Here is a 19,471-nt window from a genome sequence, read left to right on the forward strand (position 1 = left end):
GCTTCTCACCGCTGCTCTTGCCTTTCCTCTCGGCAGGTTTTGCTGGAAATAAATACAGCTCTAGGGCCACGTCCTTCCACTCACGTGGGGCGGGGGTGCCAATTCTCCCCCCAGCTCCACCGAAGGACGCAGCCCTGGGTTCAGGGCCTGCTGGGCGGGTAGCAGGTGCGGCCTCCCTGTTTCCTCCTGTAAACCGGGCGCTGCGCCTCGGGCTTTGGCCACCGGCCGCTGACCCCAGGCTCCAGTCCGAGGAGCAGGAGGAAGGGCCGAGGGAGGGGACGGCCAGGCAGGAGGGCCCCCAAGGAGGCCACGGGCAGGGGGAGACCAGACGGGGCCTCCCGGTTGGGTGGGGGGCCAGAGAGGGTCTCCCACCTGCCTCGCGGGGGTCACCCCGGCGCCGCCAGGGCCCTTCGGGAAATTCACACAGTGCAGCAGACAAGTGGACAACAGCAGCCAGAAGCAGGTCCAGTCTGTCCGCAGCAGGATCCTGGAGCGAGAGAGAGTCCGAGGGGCCGCGGAGGCAAAGAGGGCCGTTCGGGGAAGCAGAGGGTCCGGGGAGAACGCGTGGAAACCCGGAGGGAGCGCGACCCCCAGTCACCCGCGCCCGGGTTTGTAGTCGGAGCTCTTGACCCTCAGAACAGATACGGCTGCAGCGGCTTGGAGTGAAGGGGAAACGGAGCAGGACGCGCCCCTTCACAGAAGGTGGCCTGCAACCCGGAAGGGGGGGGGGTCCGTTAAATGACGGGGGGGGGCCTTCAAGGGCATTTGCAGACGGATAAGCTATTTCCCATCCCTAAAGCCCTTCAAAAAAGTCAGTTTACTGTTTGACTTTTGAGATTCCCAGAAAGCATGTATAGCTTCCAGCATGATTGAAATACAAATATTTCAGCTATATATATGTATATTTATAATGTAATTATAAATGTATATCCATATATATGTATATATGGATAAAATAGTTCTTTCTAAAGATCAAAGTCAAGTTAAGGTGAAATTAAATGTATATGAACTGGTAATACGTAAAAATTCGAAAAAAAGTGTAATTAATTCAGAGAAGATACCCCGGTTACCTTATCGAGTTACATGGTCTAACTTAAGGAAATGGAACGTTTCTTTTTTATTATGAACTGAATTGCTTGTCCCCCAGAGTCACACGTTGAAGCTCTGCCCCCAGGGGACGGTGCTGGGGAGGGTTGATCAGAGAAGTTGAGGTCCTGGGGGTGGGTGCCCTTGCCGGGACTGGGAAGAGGCACATGGGCACAGGTGGCCTCACCTACAGGCCAAGGAGAACCCCGGCTGGCAGCCCGACGGCGGAATTGCTCTGGTTTCAACCACCGGGTTGCGGGGCTGCTGTGCCGTGCCCCGAGGCCCCTGTCCACAGAGCAGCAGGTGGGAGAGCGAGAAGGAAAAAGCAGTGACAGGCCTGGAGGAGAGAAAACCTGTAGTGTCCTTACGACCAGATCTTCCTCCCAGTCGCCCGCCTCCCCGGAGCACCCACTGTCTCGGGGGGAACGGGAAACGGCAGGGCCCCCATGTTGGAAAGCCTCTCTAGTTGGAGAAAGCATGCAACCAACACAGACCAGCCAGCAGCCCCTGGGGAGGCCAGGCCCGTACAGTGGTGTCTGTGCTGAGCGGGCAGCCAGTTCTAGTCCACCCGGGACGAGCAGAGGCCAAGAGGGGCTGGGTGCTGAGAGGGGGCGGGGGGGCAGGGAGGAGAGGGGAGTGGGCGTAGGGCAGAGCAGGTGTCTGGAGCCGGGGCAGGCGAGAGGCTGAGTGGTCCAGTGGGGTGGTCCGAGGGAGTCCAGATCCCAGCCAGTACGTGAGGTCCTTGAGGTGTGGGCATGAGGGAAGACCCCCCACCAGCAGGGCTGATCATACAGCGCTGCTGCCCCAGGGGGTCAGCCACCACCCCCAACTACTGTCACCAGCTCCTGGCAGAGCTGGGTAGGCGGGGGATGGGAGAGTTTCCCATGGGGAAGGGGGTGCAGGTGTGATGGGGACAGGCGGGGGAGAGGATGGGGTTACTAGAAGGGGGTCCTGTGAGATCTGAGGGTGCACCTGGGGTTCCTCCGGTGGCCCTGGGTGGGAAGCAAGAACAGAAAGTAGGCACGCATCAGTCACTGGCCAGGTCCGGCTGGGCTGGGCTTTGTGGCAACCTGTCACTGCGGACGGAACCTGGGCTCCTGCAGGCCGACTCGGGGCAGGTCCCTGGGAAGTTTATCAGACGAGGGGCAGGGGTGGCTTCCTGGGCAGGTGACTGCAGGCTCAGCCCAGAGCTCCCTGGTCACAGGTGGTCTGGCCACTGCCCAGTGGACGGCCAGTCTCTCAGGAGCAGGGAGAATCTGCTAGACGTGGATGTGGGAAGGCCGTTCCCCAGCTGAGCCGAGATGGGTCTAGGAAGACGCAGGTGGTCCTGGCCGGGTAGCAGGTGCTGGAGCCGTGGGCACGCAGCAAGACGCGGGGCTCGCGGCCTTTCTGTGGCGCGGGGGCCCTCGGCCTCTTGCAGAAGGCACCCGAAGCAGCAGCGACATCGAATGCAAAGAAAACTCGCGACTTCCCAACGTCCTTCATTTACCCTGGGGAGAAACGAGAATTCTCCCTGAAACAAGAATGTATTCCTGTTGTTAAAGAGAACATCCCTCCTTGCGAGACCCAAGAATTTCTAATCAGAATTTTTCTATTCTTAATTTTTTTATTCCATTTTGGGTACTTTATTCCATTTTATTTTCATTTTTATGTTTCTTTCAGCCACAGTCTCCTGACCAAGGATAAAATCCACAGCAAACGAAGCAACAAGTCCTTCAGCCCCACGTTTCAGCATCACCTCCTCTGTCACGTCTCCGTCTCGCCGCCCGCCCACCCCGCGTGGGCTCCTACGCTGGATCGCTGCCTTTTTCCAATGGGACAGACGGTACGGCCCGCTCGACGGCTTTCTGAAACACGGCGGGATGGCCTGGACTTTCAGATCCGGGTGCACCACCCTGCCCTCCTGGGTGACAGGTAACCGTGGCTGGACCCCGGCTGGTGACAGGAGGGTGGTCAGTCCCTGCTGACACGGCCGCCTCCCCGAGCCCAGGTCTGTTCTGGATGCACACCCCGAGTTTGCATCTGTGCAGACAGGGACGCGTGCCGGGGGGAGGAGGAGGAGGAGGGGAGAGGGAGGAGGCTGGAGGCTGGGGGAGGGGGGTGGGGGGGGTGCGCGGACCGTGGGGCATCCGCAGGCCTGTGCGTGGGGCGGGGGGCCTTCCTTCTCCTGTCCCTCACTCGAGGGAGCCGAGAGGCCATCTGCAGTGAATACGGTCACTCCATTCCCCAGTGACCTGGGCACTGGGCAGTGAATGGTCTTGCGAAAAGGCTGAGTACTCAGGCGGCCCCCCAGAGGCCGGGGGAGCGGGGTCAGCCCTTGCCTGAACAGGTCCGTACCCTGGTCTGCAGCCAAACCCCCGCTCTCCTCCTGCGATAACTTTGCAAAACCCTCTCTGAGCTGCGTCTAGAAGGCGCCTGGTCCCCAGCTGGAAGGCGCACCTTCTCCTGCTGTGTAATCGCATCTGCCCGGACCCGGGAGAGACCACGGCTTCCCCGTCACAGCGCCCGCCTTCCTGCTCTCTCAGATCACGCAGCACAGGAACCTTCCCCAGGGAAGGTTTGCGCTTGATACAGAAACTGGCTCCTCAAAACCACCAGCTTCGTCTTCCTTCAGGACGCTGACGACGGCGGCTTCAGAGCACACGGACGGGGGACCCTCCTTGAAGCTGCCACACGCGCTGGTGGGTGACACATTCGGGAGGCGGTGTTTGGGGTGCAGCGTCCTCGTGCTGCGCTCAGCTCACAAACCAGCACGGGTTTTGTCCGACCTGGCGGGGAGCCTGTGCTTCAGGAGAGGTATTCCCCGTGGCAAATTCAGGATGAGAATAACATTCCCAGAGCGGAATTTCATTTAAATCTTATTTCTACGTATTGATTTGCTCTCAATTGTTTTTGTTTGTTTGTCAAACTTCAAACTGTACGAAACTGGAATATGTAGGATCCGGAGTCGAGCAGATCCGCGGATTGTGTTTGTATTTAAAACTCTTAGTTAGGGGCTCTCCAATGCCCCCCTGAAGAAGCCTGCAGATGCTTAGAAAGACCCTAGAAGACCCAGAGAAGAAAGTGAACGTCTCTGCACGTGCACCTCCGTCACGAATCACATGGAGGCTGCAGACACCCAAACCAGCCACCGGATTGGCAGGGACGTGGGAGACGGGATTAGACGTGCATTTAACAGAAACATTGTTCCTTTACATGTATCTTCGGGAAAGCCATTTAATCAGAGGACCCTTAGGAGCCTGGAGCCGAGAGGATGGCCACGCCCTTTGTTGAGAGAGCTGTTAACTAACTCGGCTTTACAGCGTAGTTGGCCAGGGCTGAGGTTTATTATCCGCTGTTGATGTTTAACAAGCATCGGGACTCACCGGTAACGTTTGCTTAGCCCTGTCTGCAAATTGCTTCCCCCGAGTCTCCCGCTGACCCTCCGGACAGCGCTGTGAGATGGGCATCTTCCCACCAACGCGGCGTCTGGAAGCGGAGGGACTGCAGATGTGACGCCCTGGCCGTGAGGTTTCAAAGCTGCTGTCTCACTGAGGTCAGGCTCACAGCCGCCTCGACGCCCGCCTGGCCCGTCTGTAGCTGCCACCGCCCTGCAGCAATTTCTGCCACTGGCGTTTTGAACAGAAGGTCTGGCTCCCCTCAAGCAGCCGAGGCCTTCACGCTGCCCAGCTGACCAGGCCCAGACTGACCTGTCCCCTCTCTGATGACGGGATTAGGCTGCGCCACAGCAGGGCCTGGGGCATCGTTCTGCCTTGTCTGTGGGAGCAGGTCTCCCTGTGGACATAACCACATCTCTGCAAACTGGCTGCAGCCACTGGAACTGCTCCCTCGGACTCTGGGGCTTTAAGCAGCTCACCTGATGTCCTACAGACCTAGAGGTTGGGGGGTCCTCCCTGGGTCTCACGGGCTAATCCAGGGTGGGCAGGGCTGCTTCCCCCAGGGAGGCTCCCAGGCAGGGTCCGCTCCCCATCCTTCTCCCGCGTCCAGAGCCGCCCGTGTCCCTCGGCTCGCGGCCCCTTCTCTGTCCACAGCCCCCTTCCCGCTAAGCCCTTCCCGCCCTGCATCTCCCGGGTCCTCTCGCGGCCCCTCGTCTGCTTATAAGGAGCCCTTACCTGGACGCACCTCGATGGCCAGAATCTTCCCCATCTCAGGTCCGACCAGCAAACTGCATCCCCGTTGCCGTGTGAGCTGACAGACCCACAGGTTCTGGGCACTGGGACACGGTCCCCTTTGGAGGTCATCATCCTGCCAGCCACGAGGTGACACTTTCTGCCACCAGCACAGCCCACGACCCCCGATCTTCCCACTTCCTGCCAGGGTTTGGACCCATCGGACTAATTCTCCAGGTCTGACGGCTATGACTGGTTTTAATTCTCACTTCTGTTCACAGATGAGCTTGGACCTCTTTTGGTATTTTTCTTGGACTTCGTGTTTCTTTCGTGGGCTGCCCTGCACGTCCCTTTTGTCCCATTTCCCCAGTTTTTGTCATTGACGGGTAGGGAGCCTTATGGTTTGTGGCCTGGTTCTCGGTCACTGACAAGACACGGGTGTGGCAAATATCCCCCCGGCTGAGCGGAGGCTCTTTAACCCTGGCTTGGAGTGTTTTTGCAGATCCCAAGCTTTTATGTCAGCGTAGACAAACACATGGATCGTTTCATTTATGGTTTGTGGGTTTTTTAAAATCTTGTTCAGAGAATTCTTCTTTCTTGTGGTGTTATATTTACTAAAAGTTTAAAATCTCTGCCTTAGCACGTACGTCTCTGGTCCATTGCCGTGTGTGTGGTTCTAGTTCCGCATCTGTCTTCCCGGGGTGGCGTCACCCCGTCATGGACAAGCCCCGTCTTCACGCGACCTGTCTTAAGCTCTGACCCTGAGGACCTGCTCGGCGCGTGCGGGGAGTCTCCCCCGGTCTCCGTGCTGCCCCTGCTCATGCCTCGGCCCCCCAGGACCAGAAACGAAGCCTCCAGCTGTCAGTCAGTCCCGACACCTGCTGCCGGTCGTTACCCCGCGGTCCCTCCACAGCGCGGACATGGGTCTTGGGCCTCTGCCCTTGAGTGGGAATCAGCGTTACCTCGTCGGCTCCGCGAGGCTTCCCTGCTGGATTTCAATGGAATTGCATTGAAGCACACGGATTAATCAGGAGGGCACTGCCGTCCCTAAGAGGGGCTACCGCTTAGTCTATGGTACGTCTCTCAGTAAGTTTTTCAATGTCCTCCTTCGGGTTCTGCCCTTTCTGTTGCATTTATCCCCTGGTGCCTTTTTTTTGTGCTACGGATGAAATCGGAGTTTTATGTTACATCCTATCATTACTGAATGCTGCGTGTGCACACGTGTTTGTCTTTTATTCAGCAAACTTCCTAATCGCTTCTCGGCCTTTTGGCTAGGATCAAGTGTAGCAAACTTCCTGAGCTCTGTCGTTAGGTTTTTTTTTTTGGCGGGGGGGTTGTTTTTAATCTTTTTGTCTTTTTAGGGCCGCTCCTGCGGCATATGGAGGTTCCCAGGCTAGGGGTTTAATCAGAGCTGTAGCTGCCGGGCTACACCACAGTCACAGCAACACCAGATCCAAGCCGTGTCTGCTACCTACACCAGAGCTCATGGCAACACCCGATCCTCAACCCACTGAGCAAGGCCAGGAATTGAACCTGCAACCTCATGGGTCCTCGTCGGATTCATTAACCACTGTGCCACGACGGGAATGCCTGTCATCAGTTTTCAGTGCTTCCCTGGGGCTCCTCAGGAGTGCCCTCTGGGTTGGACACAAGCCAGCCAAACCCATCGACATGTTGGTTTGCCCCCGAAACATACCACCCTGCTTTCCTACCCAGGTTCTGAAGCAAAAATGAGTCAAAATCCAAGCAGCCAGCGGTGGTACTATCAGCTCTCCTTGAGAAAAGGCTCTTAGAGACTCCTGGTACCGACAGTCGGGACCCCAGTCAGGGACTCCCCCCGTGCTCAGAGCACGGTCGCTCCCTGGCACGAGGGCCTCATCACGTTGGAAGCCCGGGGCTCAGGTCCCTGGGCCTGGCCTCTCAGAGCAAGGAGTGGGGGGCGCCAGGAGGCCACAGCCAGGCTGCCGCTCAGCTCGAGGGCCTCGTGGGAAAGAAAAATGCAGGCCCTGCTCAGTGCCACGGCCCCTCCAGCTTGTCAGCATGTGCAGCGGCATTTAATGTCATTCCATGTTCAGAAAAATTAAAATGCCAGCTCGGAGTTCCCGTCACGGCTCAGCAGAAACGAATCTGACTAGCAGCCGTGAGGATGCAGGTTCCATCCCTGGCCTTGCTCCGTGGGTTGAGGATCCAGGGAGCTGTGGTGTAGGTCGCAGACGTGGCTTGGACCTGGTGTTGCTGTGGTGTAGACTGTCGGCTACAGCTCTGATTAGACCCCTAGCCTGGGAACTTGCAGGTGCCACAGGTGTGACCCTGAAAAGACACACACACACACACACACACACACACACACACACACACAGAGCCAACTCACTAGCGTGCACGTGACCATTCATGTTCACCCTGCAAACTCCAGCCTCAGAGGTGATCTAAGACTAGCAATGGGGCCGGCACTTAACTGAAATGACAGTTTATTCTCTAGTGCGCCCCGGTGTGCGTGCCCCTGGCCCCTCCCGGGAGCCCTGGCGAGTGAGGGGAGACCCCAGGGAAATGGAGCCGGGCGCCCTCCTCCCCGCCCCCCTCCCCCCCTTCCCACATTGTTTTCAGCAAAGGCAGAGAAGTATCAGGGCACAGAAACAAATTCAGAGATTTCAAAACCAATCTTAGGGCCCCCTTAGCGGAAATGGGGGGGAGAAGGGGGAGGGTGGGAATAACGCGCACACACACACACACACACACACCCACTGCGTAAAATGGATGATTAACGAGAACCCGCTGTAGCGCTGGGGACGCCTGCTCAATAGTCTGTAGTCACCTGCGTGGGAGACAAGCACAGACGCACGTGTGTGTGTGTGTCCGGTCCCTCAGGGTCCACCGGAAACTGACGCGACGTTGTCAATCAGCCGTCCTCCAAGAAAACTACGTTGACGTAAATGAATAGGTCACAATGTCATACACCTGGGGGGAAAAAGATGTGTTTCTCGGGACACGGGGCCTGTCGCAGGAGAGGGAGGCGGGGGCTGCCGGCACCCCCGGATGCAGGGTGTTACCTTCAGCTCCTGCCATCAAGCGTCCCCAAGTGCCAGCTCTGCGTCCCCCAGCTGGACACGGGGTGGACAAGAGGATTAAAAAGGGGCGCTGGCAGATGGAACCCCCCGTGCAGGGAGGCGGGCTCTGGGGAGTGAGCTGGGGAGAGAAGGGGCGGCAGAGAGAGAGGCCCTTCCCTAACACCTCGGAGCCTCGGGTTTTCTATTTGTCTTTCTTTTTTTCTTTTCTTTTTTTTAAGATAAGAAGTTATTTACATTCACATCATAAGTGGCTGAGCTAGAACAGGAAACCAGGTCTCTTGACTCCAAAACCCTTCCCAACAGGAATTCGGGAGTAGCCTTTGGACAGAGGCCGCTGTGTTTCGACCAGAGACGCACCTGCAGCTGCAAAACAAACACGGCCCGGGTTTGTAAAGCCTCAATTTTAATGCATGACTTGGGGGGGAATCTGGACTTTCCCTGTGGACTTGTTTTCCTGAAATCCCCGTGCCTGCTGGGCCCTCTGGGGTCACGCAAAGAGCAACCAGAAGGCAGCAGAGGGTTAGTGAGGCTTTTCTCGTTCCATTTGAAAGAAAGTGCTTCTCACATCTCATGGCTTTTGTGTGGTGTTTGATAAATACATTACTTTGAGGCTGACAAAATTTTTGTATTCTGATTTGCGTACACAAACATGATTGGAAAATGGTGTAAAATTTTCATCTTTTCAGATAACTGTTGTATATTTTTCTCCTTTAGTCCTAAAATGAAACAAACTGCATTAATAAAATGTTAGTCCAGTCGCGTGCCTGGGACGAAGGACGCTGGCTGTGACAGCTTTGTCCACACTTACAAGTAATTTTACTGTGGAAAGGCTTAAACACAGGCAAACGCAGAGACAAGACCTCGTCCAGTTTCAACATGTGTCTTGTCATCATACCCACTGGCATTCCCACCAACACGCAGATTTTTGCCCGGTCCCGACATCGAATTATTACGAGCTATGTCATTTCATTTCATTTTACGCATTGGCAGAATCAGCTTGCTAACTTCTGTTTGGGATCGGGTCTCATGTTCACAAGTGAGACTGGACTCTAAACATCCTTTCTTGGGCTCCGCGGGCCTGGCTGTGGCACCGAAGCGGTACCAGCCCCTGGGATGTGGTGCGAAGGGTCCTGTCCCGTGGGCATCAATACACCGGATGCAAAAGGCAGGACTCTCCTGTCTCTGAGGGTCTGGGAGACACGACCTGCTCCATCCCCTGGGCGGGGCGGGTGTGGATTTCTCGGCGGTGATTCCCTTTCTTTGTGCCCGTAAATCTCGTCATGTTTTCTGCTGCCTTTCCATCAGCTCGCGGGTCCCCCTTCACTGGGAAATGGTGCGCCTCACCCACGCTTTTCAATCTGCTGACGTCGATGTGTTCACCGCTGTCCCCTAAGCTTTAAACATTACTACTCCATACACAGCTGTGTCATTTTCATCCGTATCACTATTTATTCCTACGTACCCCGCCTTTTGTCCCTGTTCAGTCTGGCTAGACAAGCAGCAATAGTACTCATTTTACCAAAAACAATTGTTCTTGTCTTTTTAAATTTTTTGTCTGATGGTTGTGGCCAGAGGTGGAGCCACACATAACCCAGCTTCCAAGCAACCTGTTTAATTTGTGCTGTGCCCTGGACCTCCCCTTCCCGTCCCATCTCGTTACTTTCACTCTCCTTTATCTCTCCCTCCTTTTCGTTTCCTTCAGGGTCGTGCCGCAGCCCCACGTCCTGTGCTCGGCTAAGCCTCAGTCTCACCTGCTCAGCTACACCTGCAACTTTGCGATGCAGGGCGCTCCTGGGGCAAATGCGCAAACGCTGGCTTCCATCAAGCCCCCCTCTGTCTCTGGCCTGGGGATTGCTCAGGAGGACTTAAAAACCTGCCAGGCGGAGGGGGTATTGTTTCTAACGTCCTGCGAGGTCGGGGGGGGGGGGCAGACCTCATGTGCAGGATTCTCCTGTGCTTTCGGCTCCTGTTTGTCGAGACTTCTCTGGGGGGCCCTCAGGTCGGTTTTTGGAGATCCTCCCTGCGCAGTTGTTGGGAGGAACAAGTGAGTCCTCGGTGGCCGGGGTGGTACCTTTCTCTGTCTGCTTGAGCTGTAGTTCCCGGAGGAGGACCGTGACGTGGCCCCCACTGAGGATGGGCTGTTTCCCCTGGGCCGTCAGGCCCCCACCAGGGAGTGCTTTCTTTTCCCGGTGAATGGTCCTTTTCATCACCACGCCGCCGGCTCACGTCCCTAATAATGCCTCTTTCTTTAAAATCTGTTCAGCCTGTCCCATGGTCACAGCCCCCTTTTCTGGGCTTTGTGTCTCCCGACAGGTCTGTTCACACCTGTTTCCTTTCAGTCCTTCTGGGCCCCAGGTTTGACAGGCTGACCCTTGCACTTTAATGGCTAGTTAGGTCCAGTTGCAATGACGGAACATCTTTGAATTTGTCTCATATATTTTGTTTTCTAATTACAACACAATTACAAAAACATTGCTTTATAGTGGTTTGATTATACTTTGGTTTTTTTTCCTACTGTCTACAAGTTGCAAAAGGTGTACACGTTAAAATATAAGCTCAGAGTTCCCGCTGTGGCTCAGGGGGTTGTGGATCTGACTGCAGTGGCTCGGGTTGCTGTAGAGATGCAAGTTTGAGCCTCTGTCCCAGCAGCGGGTTAAGGGATCTGGCGTTGTCGTTGCTGCGGCACAGGTCACAGCTGCAGCTCAGATTCCCCTCCTTGTCCAGGAACTTCCATATGCCATGGGTGCAGCCAGAAAAAAATTTTTTTAAATAGAAATGTAAGTGTATGTAAAACATACATCAAAAATCTCTCTTATTTCAGTGGTTACCCTTTACATTTTGACACATGCACACTTGCCTAAGGAAGTGTAAAGCTCACGACTAGCTCGGGTTTCCTCCCGCACGGTGCGAATGCCGCAGACTGCTTTAATCCAGCCGTCTCGTCCGGCCCCATGCGGTTATCCAGCGCCTTTCAGCTCCATCTCGCCTAAATCCCCTCCGTCGGATGGTCCATTGCTCGTGTTGGTAGCGTCCACTGGCCAGTCTTCAACCCCATCCCTGCTGAAGTTTGGGGCTGAGCGACCCTCTGCTGCAGGGCCACCCTGTGCCCGCAGGATGCTCAGCGTAGCTGTGACCCACACACGTCTCCAGACGCCTCCCGGGGACACAAAATCAGCCCCAGGGAGAAGCCCCGCCCGAGGACCACAGCCAGCAGGGGCTGCGGCTTCTGCACGGACAAAGGAGGTGTGTGGCCTCGTGCCCACATGGAGCCCACTGTCCCTCATGCTTAGCACACTGCGGGTACACGTGTCCAGTTAGTGGTGCAGGAGCTGACACCTACGTGCAAGGGTCCTTTCTTGGGAAGAGAACTTCCGGAAAGATTTTGCCTCAGCCTGTGACCCGCTCCCTCTGCTTGACCAGAGGTTTCGTGTCACTGAAAACGGGGAGTGGAAAATAAAAGCAAAGAGTATTTTCCAGTGGCTTCTCCCAACAAAATCCTGTAAACGAACTCTTCGCTTTCGAGAACTTGCCTGAGGGGCAGGTCGTGCTCTTAGGTTTCGTCCTGCTCCATCCACGGATGAGCTGACCGCGTCACACGCTGCACGGAGGACCTCAGGGAGCCTCGGCCCAACGCCAGGGCCCGAGGGGTGAGGGGACGTGCCCTCAGCCACAGAGGGGAGCAGGGCCGCCTGCCAGGCCCTGCCCCAGGCTGGCACGACCCCAGCTAGCGTGGGATGGACTGCTTGTCGCAAGCGCGCGTCACCACTTTGCAGGCTGGCATTAGAAATCTGCAAACAAGAAAAGAGCAGGACGAGGTGTATTTGCTGATGAACCAGAGGCGGTAAATCAAGAATAAACATGTTATAACTAAAGTCAGGAAGGAAATACACTGGAGTGATGGGAAAAAGAAAAACTTTGGAGCAAATTGCTATCTCTACCTGTATATATCTATGCATCTTCCTAATATCTACCTGTGTCCCTCCTGTGTCCCTCCTGTGTCCCCTCCTGTGTCCCTCCTGTGTCCCCTCCTGTGTCCCTCCTGTGTCTCTCCTGTGTCCCCTCCTGTGTCCCTCCTGTGTCCCTCCTGTGTCCCTCCTGTGTCCCCTCCTGTGTCCCCTCCTGTGTCCCTCCTGTGTCCGTCCTGTGTCCCCTCCTGTGTCCCTCCTGTGTCCCCACCTGTGTCCCTCCTGTGTCCGTCCTGTGTCCGTCCTGTGTCCCCTCCTGTGTCCTCTCCTGTGTCCCTCCTGTGTCCCTCCTGTGTCCGTCCTGTGTCCCCTCCTGTGTCCCTCCTGTGTCCCCACCTGTGTCCCTCCTGTGTCCGTCCTGTGTCCCCTCCTGTGTCCCCTCCTGTGTCCCTCCTGTGTCCGTCCTGTGTCCCCTCCTGTGTCCCTCCTGTGTCCCCACCTGTGTCCCTCCTGTGTCCGTCCTGTGTCCGTCCTGTGTCCCCTCCTGTGTCCTCTCCTGTGTCCCTCCTGTGTCCCTCCTGTGTCCGTCCTGTGTCCCCTCCTGTGTCCCTCCTGTGTCCCCACCTGTGTCCCTCCTGTGTCCGTCCTGTGTCCCTCCTGTGTCCTCTCCTGTGTCCCTCCTGTGTCCCCACCTGTGTCCCTCCTGTGTCCCCTCCTGTGTCCCCTCCTGTGTCCCCTCCTGTGTCACCAGCCATATGTCTTCCTATGTATCCGTGTGTTTCTCCACTTTGATTAGAAAGGGCAGGATGGGGACACTTCACCGACAGCCTCCTTGAGGTCAGGCAGCCCAGGCCCTCGGTTCAAAGGTCAGCACCAGGCGCCGCCCGACCCGAGCGCCAGGCTCTTCCCAGGGAGGCTGAGTTTAAGGCCGAGCTGGGGACAGTGCCAGCGGGCAGGCGGCCGGGTGACACTTGTGAGGACACGCCCGCAGATTCCTTCTCACACTGCTGGGCGGAGGTCACAGCTGTGAAAGACGTTCTTAGGGTCCCTCCCTTGACGGCCTTTCCCGGTCCCTTCCCACCTGCATCAAGTCATCTCTTGGCACATTTGTCCCAGGAGCCCTCGGTGGCACCCGGTGGGCGGGGAATTCAGGACGCAGCAGTGCTGGGGTGGGGGAAGGGCCTCTCTGGGCCTCGGGTTATGGGAGAGGGGACGACGTGGGGCCAGAGGTAAAGGGGCGGAAGTCCCCACCCTCAAGCAGGATGTCCCGGCGGCTGGGAGGGTGACCCCGGGTGGGAGGCAGGTGGGGCGGGCTCCCCGGCCCACGCTTGCGCTCAGCTCGCTGCCCCCTCCTCCGGCTGGTCCTCAGCGAGTCCTGTTGGCCCGGTCCCTGTGGGGCAAGTCCCCCAGGCGCTTGCTTTCCCGGTTCTTTATCGGGGACATTAACGCGCTTTTCCCTCTCAAACTTCCTTCGGCACTGGCCTCTCCCGCAGCCAGGGGACTTGAACACGTAACGGTGGAGTGACGGTATTGAAAGGCAGGGCCTGTGAAGAAGGGGGCATGATTGGGAAATTCCAGAAACTCCGGGAGGCAGGGGCCAGAAGACAGGACCCATGGGTGGCCCCACCCGCCTGGGAGGGCGGGGTTCTAGCTGCTGAAAGGGCTTTGAGTCACCGTGGACCTGGGAGCGTGGCTGGAAAGCGCAATTTCGATGACGCAGAAGCTGAAAGGGGGTGAGGTCGAGGCCAGAGAGAGGCTGGACGTGCGGGTGGGCGCTGCCCCGGGGTGCGCGGCTCCGAGAAAGTCGCTCAGCCTGGAGGGCTGCATGAAAGGAGGAGGCCGCCAGCTTTGCTGTAACTTTCCGAAGCGGTTTTACACACGTGCTGTCCCGCCACAGCCGTGCTCCTCACGGAACCCCTGCAAGTTCTGAGTATACATGTGTGCCTGGTATTTGTCCCTCGTACACTGAAATAGTGACATGCATACAAGTAGGCTGACCCTCCAAAAGAAGTCAGGTTCCCAACATCCAAAGATACTGACAAGGTTTCAAAACCCCACGCTGGGTGTCTGTCTGCATCAGATAACCTTACGGTGCTTGCTTTTAGGTGAAACGCTCTGCTCTGTGCGCCTCTCCCTGGGCTGGGCGTTGATTGTCGCCTGGAGGTCCGGCGGCCAGCAGGTGTCTGTCCTGCTTTTACAGTCAGCGCCGGAAGGTGTTTGAAGCAGCAGAGATGCCTCTGAGGGTTTATCTGAAGCCCGGTTGTAACCCATCTGGTGACTTTCAGAGCGGCTGGAAAAGCCGTCTGTCCAGACACGGTGCCTAGACATCGGTGTGTGTGCCTGGGTCCCGATGTCTAATTAACTCCAGACAGTCCTGAGCAGAGTTCTGCTCCGGGAAATCACTGAGCAGTGAGGACGTTAGGCTTTTCTCATCGGCCCCGACCTGCTGCAAATGCCTCCCCTCCCCCCACCCCAGGGGCACCGGCTGGGGCCCAAGCTCGGCCTGGAGGGACGGCAGGGGCTGCCTGGGGGACCTGGGCTCTGATGGGGATCAGACGGGATGCACCCTGGAGCCGTCGGGGGGGCTCCAGACCCCCTCGGTGGTCCCTGCCCCCCGCCTTAGGAACCAGCGGGCCCCTCCTCCCCCGTGCTTTGCTCTCTCCATCCTAGGACAACAGCAGGCTGTTCCCAGCCTTCTCTCCGCCCAAAGAAGAAGAAGGGGCTGAACGTGGACTGAGGGGGTGGGAACGGAAGACGCTCCCGAGACCGGGGGTGCCGCAGTACCCCCATCACAACCCCCATCGGCCCGGCAGCCCCTCTGCTGGGGGAGCCGACGTCCCTCCACCACGGACGCGCATCCTCACTGGTCCCCAGGCTCTCCCGGCTCAGGGCCGGGCAGCCCCGGGCACTGGGCATGCTCTCCAGAGGCGGTGAGTGCTCCTGGCCTTCTGACCAGTCTCAGGTGGACGTCAGAGGCTCTCAGCAACCAGAGGCAGCCACTCTTCCCCCTGGAGAATGTTCTGGAAGGGGAAGCTCATTGCTAGCGTGGTCTGTGTCTCATCTGCCCTCAGGGGACCGTCGTCTCGTACCCTCACACAAACGCACATCCAACTAATGCGAGCCCACCTCTCAGGGGTCCTCCTGCCCTAGGGACCGAGTCCCAAGCCCAGCATCTCGACCTGAGACCCATGAGGCCTGGGGCCTCTGGGACCTTCTTCATGGGTCAGTTGGCAAGATCTCCACTCCCCTCTTGCCGGTCTGGGCAGCCAGTGGGCTGGGCACCCGGCCGCAGGGGGTGGTCTGGGCAGCTGGCGCCGGGCTGTGTACAAACGAGGACAAAGGGACTGAAGCGCGCGCGGCCTGGGCGCAGCCGAGACCGTGGCCCTGAGCAGGTGACCCCAACACCAGACACGCCAGGACAGTCTGCAGGCTCACCTTGGAGAATTGGGGCCCAAAAAAGAGAAAGAACCTTAACAAAATGAAAATGGCAAACATTTCAGCCAAAGCCCGAAGTCAAGAAGGTGGGAGCCAGGGAAAGGCGCTGTGAGGGGCCGGCGTGGCCGTGTGTGGCCGCGCGCAGCCCGGCGCTCAGGCGACGTAGAAGTCCCCACTAATGCAGCCAGGATGCAGCGGAGACCAAGCAAACACAAGGAATAAAGCAGAGCCATAGGAAGGGGCTCCGTCCCCCAACCCGCGGCCGTAGGTAAAGAGCCGCTGTCAGGCTGTGGCCTTTCTCTCCTGCCGGCCTCGGGAGCCAGTCCACCGTGGGGCCTGCCCATGTGTGAAAAGCCAAGTTAATGGTTACTCTTAAAGCTTTTACAGGACATAACATGAGGCAGGATTTTAGGAATGCTTCTGATATTCAAAAGTGGAGAAAATTGGAGTAAAAAATTCAATTTCTTCAGAAATTCAGTCACCACCGGGGTTCCTTTCTCACAGCCCATCAGATGGAGAACAACCCCAGCAGCCTAACCTTTCGAAATTAGGATTTCAGGGTATCGTGGCCGAAAAGGCCTTTGGGACGTGTTGAAATTCCTGTCGTGTGGACCCGGGCACGCCAGAGCCAGCCCTGCCCCCCGTCACCCTGCCCTCGCGCCCCCGCCCGTCCCCGGAGGCTCTTTGTGCTGCAGGAAAGCAGCTCCTCCTTCGGGTCGTCATGGCTCAGGGCTGGTTACAGCCACAAAGAAAAGGAGGGGCCTGGGACTTCGGGGACCCGGGACTGTCCCGTGAGGGACCCTGGGGTAGCGGGGGACCCCAGGACTGGGGGGAGCCCAGGGCGGGATCGGTCCTTGGAGTTCCCACACGGCATACCCAAAACTTCCCACAGGTGTCTGGGCCAGGCCTGGGCCCGTGCCCAGGCGTAAGGGCCACACTGTTGTCCCCCTGCAGTCAGGAAGGAAAGGCCCCTCAGAAAGCTGCCGGTTCTGGCAGCAGGCACTGTGCCATCTTCAGAAGGTGAGGTAAGAGGGGAGGAAGCCCCTGGGGAGAGGCTCTCCTCCTTGGGAAGGACTGGGGACGCTTCCAAAGCCACCAGGAGGAGCTGCCAGCGATGCAGAGAGGCTACCTCCCAGCCCGGTACCCAGGCTTCCTGCAGCAACAGCCAGAGAGGTCCTGACTCGCCTAGGTCTCCACTGCTCCCAGTGCCTGCTGGGCAGGGAGTCCGAAGGGGGAGACGGTGGGCGGTGCCTGGGGGAGCTCCCTGGTGGCCCAGTGGGTAAGGATCCAGAGCTGTCACTGAAGTGGCTTGAGTTGCTGCTGTGATGCAGGTTTGAACCCTGGCCCTGAACTTCTACATGCCACAGGTGCGGCCAAAATCAAAAGAAAAAATGAAAGAAAAGGTTTATTTATTAATGAAAGCCGCCGCCACGCTATAGGACTGTGCCGCCATGGCCCCGCCCAGACCACGGCCTGCCCTTCAGAATCTCAGCTTTGTGTCCAGGCGCGCTGCTCCTCGGTCACAGGCCGTCGTGGACGTGGGGGGTCACCGAGATGGGCCTGCTCCGTATCTCAGCCTTTCCTGGGTCGTGCAGAGCCACAGCAGGACGAGGTGACGGGAGTTTGTGTACATTGGGGCAGCCTGGTCTCAGGACCCAGGGACCTGGCATTCAGCCACCTGCTGGCAGGCCTGCCAGTGTAGACGCCTGCGGAGATTGAGTTCTCAAGTTAAACAGTCGATTAATCAGGATGTGGTTTGGAGCATTGTACATGCTAAAGATTAACCACAATCCACAATGGTGCCTGGGCCGGGGGTGGCTGTCCTGTCCCCTCCCAGGATGGTGGGGGCAGCCGCGGTGCTTTCTCAGGAGACCTATCTTCGGCCAAGCCTTGGACGTGAGAACGGCTCCACCCCTGCGTGGCACCCGTGACCAGGGCAGGGAGGGCAGGGGGTCACTGACAGCCACCTGCTCCCGGACAAGGGGCGCCTGGGGGCACCAGGAAACAGCAGGAGAAGGCTTGTCCCTGTGCTGGGAGGCGACCCGCCCCAGCCCACCCCCACCGTGCTGGCTGCGCCCGTGGGGGCCTCTCCCGGCCCCAGGGTCAGGTGCCGGGCCACGCCAGCCAACGATGCAGAGAGCTGGTCCGTGGTCCCATGCTTTCTTCTCCCTTTGGACTCAGGAACCACTGGATTGAAAATGAGAGAGCGGGGAGCGGGCTGAGGCCTAGAGAAGGGAAACGCAGCCATGGAGACAGAGCGAGGTGCTTCCTGGGGGCTCGACTCCCACAGCATCCTGTCCACCATCCCACCTGGGGACACGGCCAGCGCCAAGGAGAGCCTCGGGGGACCCTAACTCAGCGTGCCCAAGAGAGAATGCGCATTGGAGTTTTTCCGGGTGGGAGAAAAAAAAACTACCTAGTTTATAAAAATGAACATGGACCGAAGAACCGGGAAGAAGAGCGGAGGGGCTTCCTTGTTCCAGAAACCAAGGGAGGGGTCCCCAAAGCCCCCACGGGTACAGCCCCCGCCGGCGTCTGCCTTGGGGCAGCGCCTCCCGCAGGTGCACCAGCGGGGGCCCCTCTCACGCAGCCTGGAAAGTCCATCCCGTTCACACACCCCGTGGGGACGCTGGCTACAGAGTTTGGGTGGAAAATGAGAATAACAGGAGAAAATTCACGCCAATTACATGCGGCCCGTTCGTCATTAGTTACACTGAAAGCTCTGAAGAAAAAGCATGAAATTGCAGCAATGCTTAAGCTGTTATTATGTAAACAAGGGATTTACCAGAAATACCTTCTTCCTCTTTGGCCACTGCTCAGACCTGCTAATTGTTAGAAAAGTCTAGAATGGAGACTTATCTGAGGCTCTGAAGGGTCCCAGCTTTCATGGAAATTGGGCACCAAGCCTCTCCTCACTATGGTGCCTTTGGCGTGTAAAGCCACATAGATCTCACGTGATACTTAGAGAAAAATTAAGTTCAGCTTTGTGCGTAGGGAGGGTTTGTCACAGCTCTTTTCTTTTTAAAACACACGCCTGATAAGACCTGAGCTTTGGCTGCTGGAAGGAATGAGAGCACCCAGCACCTTGGCGCCCTGTCCCGGCAGCCGGGGGAGCCTCCTGAGCGAGGGACCCTCTCAGCCCAAAGCCACGGGCTCTTTGCAGTGCGGGCCCTTGGCAGTTTCCAGTACCCGGGGCGGGGCTGAACCGGCCCGGTTCCGTGGCTTTTCAGCCCCGATGACTCTGAGAAGCTCTCCGGAGGCAAAGCGGGAAGGTCAGAGGCTGACCTTCCAGGGAGAGGTTTCCAGCCTCTGAAAGGGAGAGGATGACAGTTGCGGGGCTTTTTGTGCCGTTGTGAGGAAGGGACTAAAACCTCAGCTCCACCGAGAGCCCCCCTCTGTCCCCATTGGCCCCCAGGGATCAGGAGCCTCTCCCTGCTGCCCCCAGGGTTTTCCTGGGGCTTGGAGCGTTTCGCTGTAGTAAAGAGGCATTTCGTCTCTCGGGGATGCTCGGGGAGACCCAGCACAGAGGGCGGTGGGAACGGCGGGAGGAAGGTGCAGGCTAACCGAGCGCCCTTCCGGGGGGTGGGGGGGGAAGAGTGTTTCCTCTTCGCAGCGGAAATGGGAACGTCAAGGTGGCTGAAAACCAAGCCCGTCCGTGTCGTGGGGCCCAGCATATGATTCTGTCCCCAACACAGTGACGTCGGAGCACCTGCTGTGCCTTCTGGGGCCGGCCCTGGTCCCCGAGACTACAGGCGTCAGTCCGGGCACCTGTCCCCACCTGAAGACAAAGGGCGTCAAGCCTCAGGGTGCTTCTTGCTTGAACATAACCCGCAGACGCCCGGGCTCCGTGCACTCTGGGTTGTGACTGCCG

This window comes from Sus scrofa, chromosome 1 (assembly GCF_054392235.1).
Source record: "Sus scrofa isolate SSC_HxYL_T2T_F1_AM1 chromosome 1, Sscrofa_HxYL_maternal_Yorkshire_Landrace_v2.0, whole genome shotgun sequence".
NCBI classification, from domain to species: Eukaryota; Metazoa; Chordata; class Mammalia; order Artiodactyla; family Suidae; genus Sus; species Sus scrofa.